Below are 12381 nucleotides of genomic sequence, written 5' to 3' on the forward strand. Positions count from 1 at the left end.
TAGTCCTCTGAGGGCTCTTTCAGCTTCTGTGCTTCTAGTGCTGATCAGGAAGTGGGCGGGCGGGCAGCCAGGAGAGGGGTCAGCACCCCAGCTGTGTACGACTCCGCCACCCTCAATTCTCCCTCCACCCCATCTCCTCACATCCAGGAGTGGGGTCTAGAGAGGAAGAGGGGTCAGCCCTGGGGAGAGGGGGGAGACGCAGCTCCTCCCTCCACCCTTGAACTAAGCTTTTTGTTCCTTCAGGATTCCTCCTGGCGTCTGAGAGCCACACTCCGACCCCAGCCTCTCTGGGTCTGTGCCTCTCCCCCCAACTTTTACATGGACCCCTGCTTACTCAGGGGCTGGGGGCAATTCTGTCCACCACCCCGCAACCCCAACAGCACTGACCAGGCTCCAGCTCCCAAACCCTGCTCCCCATACCTGTTGTCCCCGGGATGGGGCCCCTCACCTGCAGAGTGTGGGAGTCACTTTCACCAGCCTCCTGTACCTTCCTCCCAGGTCAGTTCCAGACAGAAGATAGTCAGGGTCAGGCACCATAGAGACCTTGGTCCCAACCTCCTGCCCCACTCCTCTCAAGGCCATTGACAACAGCAGTCTCTGGGCTGAGAGCTTGGTGTCTGGCTCCCAAGTGAGCCGTGCTCCCCAGCCCAGCTAGTCGGAAGGAGGCAGGTGGGTGAGAGGTTGCTGTATTAGCCTGGGACAGGTAGAGACCAGCCTTTCCCTCTCTGGGTGCCTCAGTTTCTCTACTTAGGAAGAGGGAAAAGGTGCCTCAGTTTCTCTTCCCTTAGGGAAGGAAGAGCCCCCCTCCCCCACCTGCACCTCAACAGCTTCTTGTCTCTTGACCCTGCACATCAGGTCCGCTTCACCCTTCATCTCTCAGGGCAGGGTTGTCTCAGAGTGACCAGGGGCAGGTAGGGCTGCCTCAGGTGGCAGATCAACTCAGGAGACCTGGTGTCTCAGAGTAGTTTTCTGCTTCTCTATCTTTTCTGCCCCCTGGGGTTGGTCTGAGGCAGGATCATCTGAGGCAACCAGAGCTTTCTCTGACAAGCTGTCAGGGTGGGTGGGAGGATTCTCAGGGAAAGCCAAGAGAAGGGAGGCCAGAATGAGGCTCACCAGGGGTGGAGAGGCGGGGAAGGAAGAAGGGAGCCAGAGGTGGCTGGGATGTGAAGTCCTTGTCAAGAGCCAGCCTGTCACTCTCCCACTCCCAACTCTGATGTCTTCCTCCCTACAGCTTCGTCCCTATGAAACGGGCTAGGGGGGAACAAAACGTATTCTGGGCTTCAGGGAATCAAGAGGAGGAACTTCATTTGGACTTGACGCCACCAGGAACCCGGCTCCACTCCCCTCCGTCCTTCTATGTGGGGAAGGATGGTCCCTCCCATGGTCCACGGTGCCTCTAACTCTTCCATGGCTCTTGCCTCTGGGAATATCTAGGGACATAAAGGAGAAAAGGACTTTTTTACGGTGGAGATGTTGGGGGTAGAAGAGCGGGGACCCGCGCCTTCCCTGCTTGGGAAAGGAAGCAGGAATCCCGGTTCCGCAGGCTTTAGGAGCAGTGTGGCACTGCGTCCAGCAGGTGGCGCCAGGACCCGCCGACCTGTGAGACCTCGGGGACCCTGGAGTGGGGCAGTTTCCTAGGCAACAGGCAGCCTTTCTGAAAGCCCTGCCCTTGGCAACCATTCCCTGGTTGCCAGCGTCCCCAGTAAAATTTGGTTTCTGAAGGACAGGAGGAGCACGGGAGTAAAGTAATCTCTCAGAAAGGAGAGAAGCTGGGGGGGTAGAGTGGGGGCGGGGCGGAGAGGAGTCTAAAAGGCCTGCTTTCCGCAGCCATTTATGACCGAGCAGCATTTTTATGTGCCCACTCTGTGGTGGGTACGCCTTATCCTCAGCAATCCCATGAGGTGGGAGCAGCACATATTCCTTGATTACCGATGGGGAAAATGAGGCCTGGGGAGACAGTGACTTCCCAAGTCTCCAGACAACAAGAGGTGAGCTCAGTTAGGAAGCAAGGCCCAGATGTCCTACCTTCCATTCCACCCTACCTCCTGGGGAGCATGGTGTCCCAAGTCCCTCAAGGAAGCTGGCAGGAGGGGGCTGGGGACCAGGAGCAGTAGGCATGGGTGAAGAGAGCTGAAGACGAATCTGCCCTTTGCGACAGGGCTGCTACCTTGGCCCAGCCTGCGTGGGGCACCCCTCTGCTCGGGGTTCCCCTGACCTTGCACTGAGGCTCCCCTCGGTCTGAAGCCCACAGAGGTGGAGGGGAGGGGATTTAGGAATTCTGGAGCTTCTGTGAACTTTCTAGGGAAACCGAGGACAGGCGAGTGGTCTGAGAAGGACGAAGCTGGCGTCCGGGACTGTGCAGGAATGGACTCCATGTCAGCAGTTGTGCAGAGAAGGCCGGCTTCAACTGGGTCAAGGGACAGATCTGGAAGATTCAAATTCAGTTCAAAGATCTGATCTACTCTCACGGTGTTGTGCTGGCATTCGCCTGCTTGCTGCACATGTCCGTCAGGATATCAAATAGGATCTCGCCCTGAACATAATCATGAACGAGCACTGATACCTGAGAACCAGGAGAACAATCCAGCCGGAGTCTACGTCCAACAGCAGGGGAAGGCCAGTGTCCCAGCTCGAAGACAGGCAGGGAGAGCAAATTCTCTCTTACTCAGCCTTTCTGTTCTATTCAGACCTTCAATAGATTGGATGAGGCCCACTCACATTGGGGAGGGAAATCTGCTTTACTCAGTCTACAGATTCAAATGTTAATCTCACCCAGAAACACCCTCACAGACAACGTTTGACTAACCATCTGGGCACCCTGTGGCCCAGTCGAGTGGGCACATAAAATAAATCACCACACGTCCTCACCATCGTCCCAGACCTGATCCTCCTTAAATCGACCCCATCTCAGAAAATAGCAATTCTCTTCTTCTGGTTGCCGAGATAAAAAACAAAAAATTGTGGAGCCACCCTGCACTCCTCTTTCTCTCATGTTTGTGTTAAATCCATCAGCAAATCTTGTTGGCGAGCTTCCATAATATGTCCTCGGTCTGGTCACTTCTTCCAGTCTGTCCCCCAGCAATGGCAGTCCGGGCCACTGTCATCTCTTGCATCGGTGCCTGCCTAGCCCCCGGTGTTGCCTCCCTACAGAGACGTCCCAACATAATGGCCCAGGTGGTTCTTCTCATGCTTCTACTCAACAGCATCCAGTGGCTTCCCTGGGGGTGAAAGTAAAATCCAGTGTACAAGGCCCTTCACCATTAAGTCCCCTCTAGCAGACCTTGCTTTCCATCTTTCCCCTTGCTAGTTCTGTTCTAACTACGCCGGCCTCCTTGCTGACCTCAAATGCTTCCACCGGGCCTGTTCCTTCTGGGTCCCCCAGATATCCACACGACTCACTCCTTCACTGCCTTTGGGCGTCCGCTCCAGCAGCAACTGGTTGGACAGACCTTCCCTGACCCCATGCACAGAACAGCAAGCCACTCCCCTACCTCCGTCCCTAGCACTTCCTTTTCCTTTTCTGTTGTTTTCCATAACACATCACAAACATACTCTGTGTTTGTATATATGTGATCTGTTTTCTTTTGTAATGTCTTCATCATGGAAAACAGCCTTGCTCTGAAATACCTGTTGAATAGAGTAAATGAAATCATAGAACTCATATTCGTCACCTAACGTGAGTACAGCAAGCAGAGGAGGCAAAGACAGGGTTGATGCTACGCTGTGCACTGTGTTTCATGCATTAGATCATTTAATACTGCCCCATATCCTAGAGGCTTATTACCATCCTCTTTTCTGGAGGAGAAAGCAGGCTCAGAGAGGGGAAGTGACTTGCCCAAGGCGGCCCAGCTACTCCAACACTGCATCAATTGTGACCCAGCCATTTGCTCTCTGACCCCAAACTCTGTATCCCTCCCTCTCTCCCAGGGGAGCCCAGGAGAGCCCAGGGGCAAAGAAGGAAAAAGAAGAGGAAAGGAATGCTCCTGCCTCCTCTGGAGAGAAATAGAGTAGGACTGAGCTGGTGGGGCCCTGGGTGACAGGAACCTTGCCAGCCCCTACCGGCCTCCTCCCTCCACTCGTGTGGCCTCTATAGCCCCAGGGCTGATTGGGCTCCCTCCCCTGGCACCAGCCTTCTTTGCCACAGCCCCACCCTTGCCTGGGGCCTGGCTACACAGGGATCCCTTTCTGGCCCAGTGAGGCATGTAAGCCCGGGCTGACAGGCGTCCGGATGCCAGGGCAGCTGTGGCTGGCCAAGGGTGAGGTCACGGGCTGAGCACTCCATGCCCGGCCCTCCTCTCTCATCACAGGCCCACTCCTTGCCCTGCCCAACTGCAAAAACTCCTCTCCAAACTCCCTCCTGCATCAAAGCTTTGCCCCTGTGGGCTCTGGTCCCTCCAGGCAAGGCATCTTGTATGAGTTTACTGTTGCTGCTGTAACATCACTGCAAACAGAACGGCTTAAAACAGCACACGATTATTAACTTACATTTCCGGAGGCTGGAAATCTGAAGCAGATCCTCCAGTCTGTGTTCCTTCTGGAGGCTGGAGAGGACAATCCTTTATCTAGTCCAGCTTCTAGAGGCCACCTGAATTCTTTGGCTGGTGGCGACTTCCTCCCTCTTCAAAGCCGACAGCTCAGCATCTTCTAATCCCCTTGTCTTTCTGACCTCTGCTTCCGTTTGCACGTCTGCTCTGACCCCGACCCTCCTGTCTCCCTCTTATAAGGACACTTATGATGACACTGGGCCCACGGGGATTATCTCCCCATCTCAAACCCTTGACGGATCCACACCTGCAAAGTCCCCTTTGCCATGCAAGGTAACATATCTACAGATTCTAGAGATTAGGATGTGGACATGTTTGGAGGGCCATTATCCAACTTTCTAGGATCCAGTGAGGATGCTCACTGCCTCCTCCACAGCTGAGGGGGTATTTATAGCACATTTGCCACGGCCTCACTCTACTCCATGCTGAACCCTGTCAGTATTATCTCACACCGTTCCTTGGAGGTGGGCATGGATCCCCACAGTATAGGTGAAGAGCCCGGCCAACTCCAGAGCCTGCGGGCTTGCCTCCATCCCAAGGCTGCCTCCTCAGACTGGAAATGAGCTGCTTCCTCCAGGAAGCCCTTTGCTTTGGCTCCAAGACCTGGGGTTTGCATCCTGGTCTGGCCTGGAAGCGCCCTGAGACCCTCAGGGCCTTGGCGCGGGACACAGAGGAGGGGCGTGGGCAATGTTGAGATAGAAGGAAAGATGGGATTTGTGGACTGGGCTTCAGGGATGGGCTCTGCAGGATCTATGACCCCCATCATGGGCGTGTAAGGTTCTGTGTCTGTCCATTTTTCTAGGCAGAGGGAGCAGAATTCCCACCAGATCCTCAGAAAGGGCTCACTCTTCAAGGATTGAGAAGGCCTGCTCGAGGGCCTGCTCCTGCCTCCCTTTCCCCGGCTTCCTTCTCTGAACCAGCTCGATGCCAGGGTTCACTCAGCCGCAGCGGCCAGGGCCAGGGGAAGCTATGAGGAGGTGCTGGGATGCGGGGCTGGTCTGCGGGAAACACAGAACAGCATGGTTCTCAAGGACTCACCTTCACTCTCTTCTCCTCTGCACCCATTCAGTGATTCCATATTCTTTCGATCTTATAATATACCATTGTCTGCCCTCCCTCCCATGTTACTGACTCCTCAACCTTGCCCCGGTCCCCTACATGCACACTGGCTGGGAGGACACGTTCCTACTCTGCACTGTTCTTGGCAGAGTCTGGCACGTCAGGAAGGAGCAAGTCCTCCCCAGGAGACCAGGATGAAGCAGGCTTTCCTCACCCCTGGTTTCCCTTATCACCTTCCAAGTCCCTGCCTGCCCTGAGTCTCCCAGCAGCCCCATCCTCCAAGCTTTTCCTGTCACTGCCCTTGCAGACATGACTTCACCCTCCTATCAGCCCTGGCCCAGCCCGGAGAGAAGGGGTGGAGCACTCTTCAAAGCACTGCCCATGGGACTGGAACGCAGGTCTCTACTCCATGCAGAACCCGTCGGTATTATCTCACACCGTTCCTCGGAGGTGGGCGTGGATCCCCACAGTATGGATGTGAAGCATATAGTGGGTCCCCGCTGTACAGTGAACTCCCCACTCACTGCCCAAGAGAGAGGACAGGAGGGGCGGGTGAGGGAAAGAGAAAGGACCCAAGGGCATCCAGAAGAGTTCGTCTCTTTTCTCTCTGCAGCTCAGACACAGAGAAGGTCCCCTCCCTCACTCCCTGCCCAGCCCAGGCCCTCTGGGAGGTGAGATTTGAGTGTCCCCAGCATCAACTTAGCCATTTAGCCATCCTGCCATTTACATAACCAAGGCATCGAGTCTCAGGAACCAGGGGAGGAGGGCTGAGATGAGGAGCAAAGATTGGTCTAAGGTTCCTCCCCAGTCCTTGGAGGTGGAAGCAGGGATGAGGACAGCCTGCCAAGGAGAGCTAGGGGAATGGGACCCGTGCTGGGGCTGCTGGCTCCTCTTCTGGCCTAAAGGGGGGGGGGGGGTGCTCCCTCCACTGACACCCTGATCAGGCCTCACAGGGGTGTCAACCTAGTAGCGCCATTGTCCCCCCTCAGCCCTGCACGCCTCTCGGCTGCTCCCACCTGTCCCACCTGTCCTCCAAGCCTGGGAGGAGTGGGGAGGGGAGGGTCATGGGCAGAAGTGGCTCAGGGTTACGGGTCTCTGCGCCCCTGCTGGGGGGAACAGCTGAGTTCTCTGGGGCACTTGTGGGAAGCCTTCAGGCTGTCAAAAGCCAAAGCCCCTCTGAGTTTGCTCCAGTGCATTTCTGTGGGAGGAGGGGCTTGTGGCCCAGCTGGGGACCTGTCCCCTCACAGCCACCCCCATCTTGTGCCTGGGTGGTCCAGAGGAGGGGACTTAAGCAGTGCGTCTGGTTTTTCACAGGGATGTGAGAACCAGGACACTTTTCCCTGGGGCCTCCTCTGCCCTATAAAACTTAAACAGATCAACCTTGCAGATGGCATCCCAGCTCCTACCGGCCCCAACCTTTTTACCTCTCTCTGCTGGCCAGCGGGGATCTTGCAGCCCAGCCCCTGGAAGGAAGCCTCCTCCCCCACTCGCCACTCTCATCTCCCACTTGTCCCCACCACACTCTTGTTCCCCCAGCCCCCACCAATCTCTTCTGTCCACTGCCCCCCAACTTCCCCATGTCCTCATTCCCAGCAGCAGCTTCATTTGTCCCTCCTGGAGCCCTAACACCGTAGTAACACGGTAGTAAGCCCTGGTGTGGTATTTCAGTGTTCAAAGCACGTCATACACACTAACTGATTTAGCGGTCTCAGTAAGTTTACGAAGGAAGGACCATTATTATCCCCATTTTACAAATGAGGAATCTGATAGGCTGGCAAACAATAGGGTTGTGTTAAGTCTAAGGGCTGAAGAAACAGGGAGATACAGACCCACCAAGAGGACACTAGGGAACAGCTGTCATTGTCAAAAGATTAAAGCACTGTTTTGTTTTGTTCTTTTTAATTACAAAATAATGTGTGCAACAGACCTCCCTGACCCCAGCCCTATCCACCCTAATCCCCAAGAGCTAAAGACACAAAGAGAGGAAATGCAGGGACTCACTGGAGGGACCCTCCACCAGCTTGCCCCAGCTCCCTGACCCTAGGAGCCAGCAGCAGGAGGGAAGAAGAATGGGGAGCAGAGCAAGGTAGGGCTCCTTGGTCCCCATCTCCATTCCCCAGCTCTTCTTGCCCTCCCTGCTCTGCTTCCCATTCCTTTGCATTTTTCTTCATTTCTCTTATAGACAACAGGCAGTCACCTGCAGGCACCAGCCTTCTGGACACTGGGAGGATGCTCTGACCTTCTGGGGGAGGACTGCCCCATAGAGCTTTTACATACAGTTTCACCACATTTGTGTGTATTCATAAACAAGGGCAAGGAGCAAGAATAACCTAACTGGGAAAGGAAAGGATGGTCTTGTACTAGGCAGAGGCTTCCTGGAGAAGGGATGCTGAGCAGAGCCCCTGGTTCTTGGTATAGCTTTGGCTCCTCTGAGAATTTCAAGAACCTTTTCTGGAAAAGCCCGTGGGCAGGGCCACAAGGGGGTCCTGGGAAACCCAGGGCAGTGGGTTGGAGGCTGGAGTGTCCCCCAGCCCTTGGAGCTCTGTGCTCTCTGCTTCTGAGCTCACTCCTCTCTCCTTTCAGGAGCAGGGCAAAGTGGAACACTTCCTGAGTGGGCAGAGGGGCATGGAGGGGAGAAAAGTAGCTTCATTGCGCATGGCCAAGACAAGGCAAGGACAGAGAGGAACTGGGGTAGGCTCACCTAGACAGTTCTGACCCAAGGTTCCAAAGATGGCACACCGGCATCGAAGATCTTGGTGATGACAGCTGTCAGCATGTCTTCTGTGTTGGTCACAAGGCTCCAACGGGAACTCTCTTGTGGGGCACAGCTGACCTCCTGGGTCTCCCTTCATTGTCTTCCAAGTGAGCCCCTTTGCCTCTCTCCTGTGGTAGATATCCTGTGTTCTGCACCCCACGTTTTCTGCTTTCTTGGTTTACTTTCTGGTTTTGCTAGAACACTCTCGCTAGTAGCTTTTCCAGAAACTGTACAAGGGAGGTAAACATTTTGAAATTTTCTATGTCTGAAAATTGATATATCCTGTCTTTCTACCTCACTGAGACTTGAACGGATATAATTTCTAGGTTGAAAGTAAATTTTCTTCAGTATTTTGAAAGCATTGCTTTGAACTTCTGTCCTTGCCGTTGAGAAATCCAAAACCTTTCTGGATGTTATTTTGTATACAAACCTTTTGTGTGTTACTTTGTTTTGGAAGTTTCTAGACACTTCTCTTTAATTTGCCTTGGTGTGAGTTTATTTTCATCTACAGGGCTGGACACACGTTTAATGAGCTGGCAACTCATGTCCTTTGGTTCTGGAAAATGTCCTCAAATTAATTTAGTGAGAATTTCCTCCCTTGCATTTTCCTCTGGGGGGTGTGTGTGTGTGTGTGTTCCTTATTGGAGCTTCTGTTAACTTAGTGTCGAACTCTTGCAGCTGTCCTTGAACATTCTTATCTTTTGTCTTTATATATATATTTATATAATCTTATATTTTCTTAGTATGCTTGGTTTACTTCCTAAGGGGACTTAATCAGTTTTATCTTCCCATCTTTCTACTGATGTTTTGTTGCCACTGTCATGATTTTATTTTTCAAGACATAATTCTCACTGTTGCTATGCTCTGGTTGCTCCTTTGTATACAATCTTGTTCTTGTTTTATGGATGTACTAGCTTGTCTTACTTCTCTAACATTAGCAATGGGCTTTTGACACTCCTCGATCTCTGTATAACCTGTTTCCTGCAAGTTACTTTTTGCTGTTTGTTTTGTCTCTCTTTGCATTAGGAAATTTCCCGGATGGGGATGCCTGGGTGGTTCAGTCGGTTAAACGTCTGCCTTCAGCTCAGGTCATGATCCCCAAGTCCTGGGATCAAGCCTTGCATTGGGCTCCTTGCTCAGTGGGGAGCCTCGTTCTCCCTCTGCCTGCTGCTCCCCCTGCTTGTGCATGCGCTTTCTCTCTCTCTCTCTCTCTCTGACAAATAAATAAATAAAATATTTTTTTAAAAAAAAAGAAGGAAAGAAAAGAAATTTTCCAGATGTCTGGTAACTTTTGGTCATGATTAAGGAGGTTGTGGAAGGTGAGACGGCTAGTCAAAAACCCTGAGTCAACTTACAGGTTGGATTCGTCACTGTAGGGTGATCCAGTTGGGTTGTTTTGAGGGAAACCTCTATGTCAGTATCTTTAGGTCTTTCCTCTTGGGCTTGTGAAATACCTTAGGGTAGAGTCTTCCAGTTTCCTGCCCAAAGGGCAAAGGTCCTACTCCCAGGTCTTTGGGAGCCCAATAGTAGGAGAGGCTAGGGGCCTCCGCATTCAGCGTCCCATGTGACATGGTCACTTAATCCCCGTTTCCAGCATTTTCAGTAGAGTATCTCTGTTCACAACTGCGTTTGGAGCTTCTTCAATCTAGGTACCCTCTACCTTACCTTCCTCAGGGGAAAATCTTCCAGACTCTGGTTGGGATGGGCGAGGAACTTGTAGCCCACTGGCTTGGAGTTAGGGTAGAAATCTAGGGATCTAACTGCTTTTTTATCCTGGCCCTAATCTTAACAACCTCTTTCACAGTTCCAGAGGGCCCTTGGTTTGCCAGTTCCTGTGTCTTCTGAGAACCCTGCAGTGTAAATCAAATTGGCTCTCCATTTTCCCCACTGCCAGTTGAGATGTCTTTTTTTCCTCAGGGCTGATAAGTCAGTAACCTCATGGCCATTTGCCATCCTGCTTCAAAAATTCTGTGGCTGTTGTCTGTTTTCCTGTTCTCTCCATCCTTGAGGATTTATCTCTTGATTTTAAAATCTCTTTATTGAAGTTTTTTTAGTGGGGTTTTAGGAGGAAGTGAAATTAGATATATGTATTTAATCATCATCTTAACTCAGAACCCTAACTTCCCTTTCCAATATATTTAAAAAATATATAATCCCTGGGAATAACTCTACGTGGTCATGGAAGATTGCTGTTTTAATGTACTGGGGTATGTTTATTTCTGGTTTCCCATTTAAAGTCTTTAAGTGAACACGATTAGCAGGAAATGAGCCTTTCTATGAGGAGGATTCAAGGGAAATGTCTCTAGCAGGATAACGTTTATTAAGTATATGAGAGAAAACCAGAGGCTGGGTCCCAGTAAGCAGGCTTCAGGAAGCCCCTAGAGGATTTGGGGGAGTTCCCTACTAGGAGAGAGATCCTATAGTGATCCCAGAGGGTGCATCCCAGGAATGCCCTTTGCAATGTTTTGTTTAGGGACCCAGAATACAAACCAGAGTTCATCGTTGACATTCCCGGGAGAGAGGATCAGTTGTTGCCTGATTTTATCTTACATCAGTTGAAGGAATTCTGTGATTTAAAAAAAAAAAAAAAAGATGAATCCTCGATGCCTTTCTGAAACACATCTCACTGCCCACTTGGAGCCCAGAATTCATCTTTTTTTTTTTTGTTGGTGTCATTATTCACTTATCTGATATTCACTGAGCCCCTACCCAGGGCATCTCTCTACGTGAAATTTCTATAACTCTGTGAGCCCCTTTTGCAAACTCTCTGTGACTGAGACAGAATCTGCCCTCAGTAACTCTTTCAACACAGCCACTCCTAACCTTACAGAGCAGCAAGAGAGGTGGAGATGGAGCAGGGGTCAGAGGCACATCCAAGGCCATCACTCAGTGACAATAATTTTTCTCTTTGTGGCTTGTGATGAGGAATAAGTGAGGATATTCCTAAAGCATCTAGCACGAAGCTTGGCAGACAGCAGGGTGTCTAGATTTTGAGGGACAGTTTTATGTGGAGCTTCCTGTCTTATGTTCTCCTGATACGTTTAAATATCAGCATTTTTGCAGGAACGCTTGAAGGGATTTAGAGACTCGGGATAACACAGAAGAGCTGGAACTGCTTAGGCCAGTCACTGGGACAGCCCAGTAGGGTCCATAGAGTATCCACAGTGACCTCCCTGCTCCTTTGTCATCTTTAACCCAGGGTTAGCCTTGGTCTGGGCTCTCCTATACTCCTGAAGCTGCACATTCTTTGATTCCTCTGTTCCTGGAGACCGGTTACAATCCATCTCTCACATGCAGCTGAAGATCACCATTCATTCTTCCTGGCAGACATTTCTGAAACTCTGAGTATTTTTGAAAGATCAGTTTTAGTTAAAAAAAAAAAAAAAAGTTACACACTGATGGGTATTCTGCAGTTCAACTGTGAAGTGTTGCAGGCCCTCCCGCGTAGCGGTACAACTGTTGGAAGCCACCAGGTTGTGGAGCGGGCAGCACATAGACTGGGTACAAGTCCCTGCCGAGATGTGTAATCTTGGGCAAATTTGGGACTTCTCCGAGCCTCAATTTACCTACCTGTGAAATGTGGACACCCAGAGGACTGTGGTGAGGACTAATGAGCCATTACACTTCCGCTCACAGCGGCTCTTCTTGCCTGGGGTGCCGTCCCCGGGCCAGCTAGCGGGGTCGCGCGCGCGCGCGGGTGTGTGCAGGCGTGTGCGCGCGCGGGACTCTGGCCCACGGCTGTGTTTCCCAGGGAAGGAGGGCGCGTGGATGCGCATGACCGGCCTCCAGGGGAGTGCGCGGCTGCCGGCGCCGGGCTGCGAGCGAGACGCCCGCACCCGTGGCGGATGGGCAGCGCGGGGTGAATGAGCGCGCGTCGGGGCGACGGGCACAGAGGCGGCGGCGCGGGGCGCTGCGGTGCGCGCCCGCCTGCCTGCCCGGGTGGGGGGCGGGCCGCGGGTGGGAGGGGGAGGGGAGAGGGAGGGAGGGGCAGGCGGGAGGGAGGCAGGCGGGGAGGGAGGGCGG

This window comes from Lontra canadensis, unplaced genomic scaffold (assembly GCF_010015895.1).
Source record: "Lontra canadensis isolate GAN:19392208 unplaced genomic scaffold, GSC_riverotter_1.0 scaffold2, whole genome shotgun sequence".
NCBI lineage: Eukaryota > Metazoa > Chordata > Mammalia > Carnivora > Mustelidae > Lontra > Lontra canadensis.